This window comes from Pseudophryne corroboree, chromosome 3 (assembly GCF_028390025.1).
Source record: "Pseudophryne corroboree isolate aPseCor3 chromosome 3, aPseCor3.hap2, whole genome shotgun sequence".
In the NCBI taxonomy this organism is placed as follows: domain Eukaryota; kingdom Metazoa; phylum Chordata; class Amphibia; order Anura; family Myobatrachidae; genus Pseudophryne; species Pseudophryne corroboree.
Window position 1 is genome coordinate 441,660,594 of NC_086446.1, and position 7,258 is coordinate 441,667,851.

Here is a 7,258-nt window from a genome sequence, read left to right on the forward strand (position 1 = left end):
TACCATTGTATGTGGAACAATGTATTCTTACACCACCACAGCGGAAATGGCTGTCCTCACTTTCACAAAATACCCTGCCATATCAGCAAAAACTCAGGACTGCATTGGCCAGGAATCGAACCCGGACCCCCCGCGTGGCAGACGAGAATTCTACCACTGTACCACCAATGCTCCGCAGATACTTAATTTTACACTTACTCATGTACTTTAGTGTATGAAACAAAGCAGGAGTGTCAGGATGCCTTGCCTTGCCATCACCTCCATACATTCTCACCCAAGCCTGGCTAGCTCAGTCGGTAGAGCATGAGACTCTTAATCTCAGGGTCGTGGGTTCGAGCCCCACGTTGGGCGGATGTTTTTTCTTTTTCTGTACCATTGTATGTGGAACACTGTATACTTGCACCACAACAGCGCAAATGGCTGTCCTCACTTTCACAAAATACACTGCCATATCAGCAAAATTTCAAGACTGCATTGGCCGGGAATCGATTCCGGGCCACACGCGTGGCAGGCGAGAATTCTACCACTGAACCACCAATGCTCCACAGATGCCTAATTTTACACTTACTCATGTACTTTAGTGTATAAAACAAAGCAGGAGTGTCAGGATGCCTTGCCTTGCCATCACCTCCAAGTCTACATAACCAAGCCCGACTAGCACAGTCGCTAGAGCATAAGACTATTAATCTTAGGGTCATGTATTTGAGCTCCATGTTGGGCAGTTGTTTTTTTCTTTTCCTGTACCATTGTATGTGGAACAGTGTATACTTGCATCACCACAGCGCAAATGGCTGTCCTCACTTTCACAAAATGCACTGCCCTATCAGCAAAAACTCAGGAATGTATTGACCGGGAATTGAACCCGGCCTCCCACGTGGCCGGCTAGATTTCTACCACTGAACCACCAATGATCCACAGATGCTTAATTTTAGACTTACTCATGTACTTTAGTGTACAAAACAAAGCAGGAGAGTCAGGATTCCTTGCCTTGCCATCACCACAACTCCTCGGTTACCAAGCATTGCTAACTCAGTCGGTAAAGCATGAGACTCTTAATCTCAGGGTCTTGGGTTCGAGCCCCACATTGGGCAGATGTTTTTTTTCTTTTCCTGTACCATTGTATGTGGAACACTGTCAACTTGCACCACCACAGCGCAAATGGCTGTCCTCACTTTCACAAAATGCACTGCCATATCAGCAAAAACTCAGGACTGCATTGGCCGGGAATCGAACCCAGGCCTCCCGCGTGGCAGGCGAGAATTCTACCACTGAACCACCAATGCTCCACAGATACTTAATTTTACACTTACTCGTGTACTTTAGTGTATGAAACAAAGCAGGAGTGTCAGGATGCCTTGCCTTGCCATCACCTCCATACATTCTCAACCAAACCTGGCTAGCTCAGTCGGTAGAGCATGAGACTCTTAATCTCAGGGTCGTGGGTTCGAGCCCCACATTGGGCGGATGTTTTTTCTTTTCCTGTACCATTGTATGTGGAACACTGTATACTTGCACCACAACAGCGCAAATGGTTGTCCTCACTTTCACAAAATACACTGCCATATCAGCAAAAACTCATTACTGCATTGGCCGGGAATCGATTCTGGGCCTCACGCGTGGCTGGCGAGAATTCTACCACTGAACCACCAATGCTCCACAGATGCCTAATTTTACACTTACTCATGTACTTTAGTGTATAAAACAAAGCAGGAGTGTCAGGATGCCTTGCCTTGCCATCACCTCCAAGCCTACGTAACCAAGCCCGACTAGCACAGTCGCTAGAGCATAAGACTATTAATCTTAGGGTCATGTATTTGAGCTCCATGTTGGGCAGTTGTTTTTTTCTCTTCCTGTACCATTATATGTGGAACAGTGTATACTTGCATTACCACAGCGCAAATGGCTGTCCTCACTTTCACAAAATGCACTGCCCTATCAGCAAAAACTCAGGAATGTATTGACCGGGAATTGAACCCGGCCTCCCACGTGGCCGGCTAGATTTCTACCACTGAACCACCAATGATCCACAGATGCTTAATTTTAGACTTACTCATGTACTTTAGTGTACACAACAAAGCAGGAGAGTCAGGATGCTTTGCCTTGCCATCACCACAACTCCTCGGTTACCAAGCATTGCTAACTCAGTCGGTAAAGCATGAGACTCTTAATCTCAGGGTCGTGGGTTCGAGCCCCACATTGGGCGGATGTTTTTTTTCTTTTCCTGTACCATTGTATGTGGAACACTGTCAACTTGCACCACCACAGCGCAAATGGCTGTCCTCACTTTCACAAAAATGCACTGCCATATGAGGAAAACTGAGGACTGCATTGGCCGGGAATCGAACCCGGGCCTCCCGCGTGGCAGGCGAGAATTCTACCACTGAACCACCAATGCTCACAGGTACTTAATTTTACACTTACTCGTGTACTTTAGTGTATGAAACAAAGCAGGAGTGTCAGGATGCCTTGCCTTGCCATCACCTCCATACATTCTCAACCAAGGCTGGCTAGCTCAGTCGGTAGAGAATGAGACTTTTAATCTCAGGGTCGTGGGTTCGAGCCCCACGTTGGGCGGATGTTTTTTCTTTTCCTGTACCATTGTATGTGGAACACTGTATACTTGCACCACCACAGCGCAAATGGCTGTCCTCACTTTCACAAAATACACTGCCATATCAGCAAAAACTCAGGACTGCTTTGGCCGGGAATCGATTCCAGGCCTCACGCGTGGCAGGCGAGAATTCTACCACTGAACCACCAATACTCCACAGATGCCTAATTTTACACTTACTCATGTACTTTAGTGTATAAAACAAAGCAGGAGTGTCAGGATGCCTTGCCTTGCCATCACCTCCAAGCCTACGTAACCAAGCCCGACTAGCACAGTCGCTAGAGCATAAGACTATTAATCTTAGAGTCATGTATTTGAGCTCCATGTTGGGCAGTTGTTTTTTTCTCTTCCTGTACCATTGTATGTGGAACAGTGTATACTTGCATCACCACAGCGCAAATGGCTGTCCTCACTTTCACAAAATGCACTGCCCTATCAGCAAAAACTCTGGAATGTATTGACCGGGAATTGAACCCGGCCTCCCACGTGGCCGGCTAGATTTCTACCACTGAACCACCAATGATCCACAGATGCTTAATTTTAGACTTACTCATGTACTTTAGTGTACACAACAAAGCAGGAGAGTCAGGATGCTTTGCCTTGCCATCACCACAACTCCTCGGTTACCAAGCATTGCTAACTCAGTCGGTAAAGCATGAGACTCTTAATCTCAGGGTCGTGGGTTCGAGCCCCACATTGGGCGGATGTTTTTTTTCTTTTCCTGTACCATTGTATGTGGAACACTGTCAACTTGCACCACCACAGCGCAAATGGCTGTCCTCACTTTCACAAAATGCACTGCCATATCAGCAAAAACTGAGGACTGCATTGGCCGGGAATCGAACACAGGCCTCCCACGTGGCAGGCGAGAATTCTACCACTGAACCACCAATGCTCCACAGATACTTAATTTTACACTTACTCGTGTACTTTAGTGTATGAAACAAAGCAGGAGTGTCAGGATGCCTTGCCTTGCCATCACCTCCATACATTCTCAACCAAGGCTGGCTAGCTCAGTCGGTAGAGCATGAGACTTTTAATCTCAGGGTCATGGGTACGAGCCCCACATTGGGCGGATGTTTTTTCTTTTCCTGTACCATTGTATGTGGAACACTGTCAACTTGCACCACCACAGCGCAAATGGCTGTCCTCATTTTTACAAAATGCACTGCCATATCAGCAAAAACTGAGGACTGCATTGGCCGGGAATCGAACCCGGGCCCCCTGCGTGGCAGGCGAGAATTCTACCACTGTACCACCAATGCTCCACAGGTACTTAATTTTACACTTACTCGTGTACTTTAGTGTATGAAACAAAGCAGGAGTGTCAGTATGCCTTGCCTTGCCATCACCTCCATACATTCTCAACCAAGCCTGGCTAGCTCAGTCGGTAGAGCATGAGACTCTTAATCTCAGGGTCGTGGGTTCGAGCCCCACGTTGGGCGGGTGTTTTTTCTTTTCCTGTACCATTGTATGTGAAACACTGTATACTTGCACCACAACAGCGCAAATGGCTGTCCTCACTTTCACAAAATACACTGCCATATCAGCAAAAACTCAGGACTGCGTTGGCCGGGAATCGATTCTGGGCCTCACGCGTGGCAGGCGAGAAGTCTACCAATGAACCACCAATGCTCCACAGATGCCTTATTTTTTCACTTACTCATGTACTTTAGTGTATAAAACAAAGCAGGAGTGTCAGGATGCCTTGCCTTGCCATCACCTCCAAGCCTACGTAACCAAGCCCGACTAGCACAGTCGCTAGAGCATAAGACTATTAATCTTAGGGTCATGTATTTGAGCTCCATGTTGGGCAGTTGTTTTTTTCTCTTCCTGTATCATTGTATGTGGAACAGTGTATACTTGCATCACCACAGCGCAAATGGCTGTCCTCACTTTCACAAAATGCACTGCCCTATCAGAAAAAACTCAGGAATGTATTGACCGGGAATTAAACCCGGCCTCCCACGTGGCCGGCTAGATTTCTACCACTGAACCACCAATGATCCACAGATGCTTAATTTTAGACTTACTTATGTACTTTAGTGTACAAAACAAAGCAGGAGAGTCAGGATGCCTTGCCTTGCCATCACCACAACTCCTCGGTTACCAAGCATTACTAACTTAGTCGGTAAAGCATAAGACTCTTAATCTCAGGGTTGTGGGTTCAAGCCCCACGTTAGGCGGATGTTTTTTCTTTTCCTGTACCATTGTATGTGGAACACTGTGTACTTGCACCACCACAGCAAAAATGGCTGTCCTCACTTTCACAAAATACATTGTCATATCAGCAAAAACTCAGGACTGCATTGGCCGGGAATCGATTCCGGGCCTCACGCGTGGCAGGCGAGAATTCTACCACTGAACCACCAATGCTCCACAGATGCCTAATTTTACACTTACTCATGTACTTTAGTGTATAAAACAAAGCAGGAGTGTCAGGATGCCTTGCCATCACCTCCAAGCCTACGTAACCAAGCCCGACTAGCACAGTCGCTAGAGCATAAGACTATTAATCTTAGGGTCATGTATTTGAGCTCCATGTTGGGCAGTTGTTTTTTTCTCTTCCTGTACCATTGTATGTGGAACAGTGTATACTTGCATCACCACAGCGCAAATGGCTGTCCTCACTTTCACAAAATGCACTGCCCTATCAGCAAAAACTGAGGAATGAATTGACCGGGAATTGAACCCGGCCTCCCACGTGGCCGGCTAGATTTCTACCACTGAACCACCAATGATCCACAGATGCTTAATTTTAGACTTACTCATGTACTTTAGTGTACACAACAAAGCAGGAGAGTCAGGATGCTTTGCCTTGCCATCACCACAACTCCTCAGTTACCAAGTATTGCTAACTCAGTCGGTAAAGCATGAGACTCTTAATCTCAGGGTCGTGGGTTCGAGCCCCACATTGGGCGGATGTTTTTTTTCTTTTCCTGTACCATTGTATGTGGAACACTGTCAACTTGCACCACCACAGCGCAAATGGCTGTCCTCACTTTCACAAAATGCACTACCATATCAGCAAAAACTGAGGACTGCATTGGCCGGGAATCGAACCCAGGCCTCCCGCGTGGCAGGCGAGAATTCTACCACTGAACCACCAATGATCCACAGGTACTTAATTTTACACTTTCTCGTGTACTTTAGTATATGAAACAAAGCAGGAGTGTCAGGATGCCTTGCCTTGCCATCATCTCCATACATTCTCACCCAAGGCTGGCTAGCTCAGTCGGTAGAGCATGAGACTTTTAATCTCAGGGTCGTGGGTTCGATCCCCACGTTGGGCGGATGTTTTTTCTTTTCCTGTACCATTGTATGTGGAACACTGTATACTTGCACCACAACAGCGCAAATGGCTGTCCTCACTTTCACAAAATACACTGCCATATCAGCAAAAACTCAGGACTGCTTTGGCCGGGAATCGATTCCGGGCCTCACGCGTGGCAGGCGAGAAATCTACCACTGAACCACCAATACTCCACAGATGCCTAATTTTACACTTACTCATGTACTTTAGTGTATAAAACAAAGCAGGAGTGTCAGGATGCCTTGCCTTGCCATCACCTCCAAGCCTACGTAACCAAGCCCGACTAGCACAGTCGCTAGAGCATAAGACTATTAATCTTAGGGTCATGTATTTGAGCTCCATGTTGGGCAGTTGTTTTTTTCTTTTCCTGTACAATTGTATGTGGAACAGTGTATACTTGCATCACCACAGCGCAAATGGCTGTCCTCACTTTCACAAAATGCACTGCCCTATCAGCAAAAACTCTGGAATGTATTGACCGGGAATTGAACCCGGCCTCCCACGTGGCCGGCTAGATTTCTACCACTGAACCACCAATGATCCACAGATGCTTAATTTTAGACTTACTCATGTACTTTAGTGTACAAAACAAAGCAGGAGAGTCAGGATGCCTTGCCTTGCCATCACCACAACTCCTCGGTTACCAAACATTGCTAACTTAGTCGGTAAAGCATGAGACTCTTAATCTCAGGGTCGTGGGTTCGAGCCCCACATTGGGCGGATGTTTTTTTTATTTTCCTGTACCATTGTATGTGGAACACTGTCAACTTGCACCACCACAGCGCAAATGGCTGTCCTCACTTTCACAAAATGCACTGCCATATCAGCAAAAACTCAGGACTGCATTTGCCGGGAATCGAACCCGGGCATCCCGTGTGGCAGGCGAAAATTCTACCACTGAACCACCAATGCTCCACAGATACTTAATTTTACACTTACTCGTGTACTTTAGTGTATGAAACAAAGCAGGAGTGTCAGGATGCCTTGCCTTGCCGTCACCTCCATACATTCTCAACCAAGCCTGGCTAGCTCAGTCGGTAGAGTATGAGACTCTTAATCTCAGGGTTGTGGGTTCAAGCCCCACGTTGGGCGGATGTTTTTTCTTTTCCTGTACCATTGTATGTGGAACACTGTATACTTGCACCACAACAGCGCAAATGGCTGTCCTCACTTTCACAAAATACACTGCCATATCAGCAAAAACTCAGGACTGCATTGGCCGGGAATCGATTCCGGGCCTCACGCGTGGCAGGCGAGAATTCTACCACTTAACCACCAATGCTCCACAGATGCCTAATTTTACACTTACTCATGTACTTTAGTGTATAAAACAA

The 7,258-nt window shown here is 46.7% G+C and overlaps 8 non-coding genes across 8 annotated transcripts; 5 read left to right on the forward strand and 3 right to left on the reverse strand.

The window, feature by feature from the left end:
• The first annotated feature begins 278 nt into the window (after positions 1 to 278).
• On the forward strand, positions 279 to 351 carry TRNAK-CUU (transfer RNA lysine (anticodon CUU)). Its single transcript has one exon. It is a non-coding gene; the product is annotated as a tRNA-Lys (tRNA).
• An 861-nt stretch (positions 352 to 1,212) lies between these two features.
• Positions 1,213 to 1,283, reverse strand: TRNAG-GCC (transfer RNA glycine (anticodon GCC)). The gene has a single exon. It is a non-coding gene; the product is annotated as a tRNA-Gly (tRNA).
• Positions 1,284 to 1,390: 107 nt separating this feature from the next.
• TRNAK-CUU (transfer RNA lysine (anticodon CUU)) lies at positions 1,391 to 1,463 on the forward strand. The gene has a single exon. It is a non-coding gene; the product is annotated as a tRNA-Lys (tRNA).
• Positions 1,464 to 2,324: 861 nt separating this feature from the next.
• TRNAG-GCC (transfer RNA glycine (anticodon GCC)) lies at positions 2,325 to 2,395 on the reverse strand. Its single transcript has one exon. It is a non-coding gene; the product is annotated as a tRNA-Gly (tRNA).
• Positions 2,396 to 3,983: 1,588 nt separating this feature from the next.
• On the forward strand, positions 3,984 to 4,056 carry TRNAK-CUU (transfer RNA lysine (anticodon CUU)). Its single transcript has one exon. It is a non-coding gene; the product is annotated as a tRNA-Lys (tRNA).
• Positions 4,057 to 5,653: 1,597 nt separating this feature from the next.
• On the reverse strand, positions 5,654 to 5,724 carry TRNAG-GCC (transfer RNA glycine (anticodon GCC)). Its single transcript has one exon. It is a non-coding gene; the product is annotated as a tRNA-Gly (tRNA).
• A 107-nt stretch (positions 5,725 to 5,831) lies between these two features.
• TRNAK-UUU (transfer RNA lysine (anticodon UUU)) lies at positions 5,832 to 5,904 on the forward strand. Its single transcript has one exon. It is a non-coding gene; the product is annotated as a tRNA-Lys (tRNA).
• A 1,039-nt stretch (positions 5,905 to 6,943) lies between these two features.
• Positions 6,944 to 7,016, forward strand: TRNAK-CUU (transfer RNA lysine (anticodon CUU)). The gene has a single exon. It is a non-coding gene; the product is annotated as a tRNA-Lys (tRNA).
• The last annotated feature ends 242 nt before the right edge of the window (positions 7,017 to 7,258 follow it).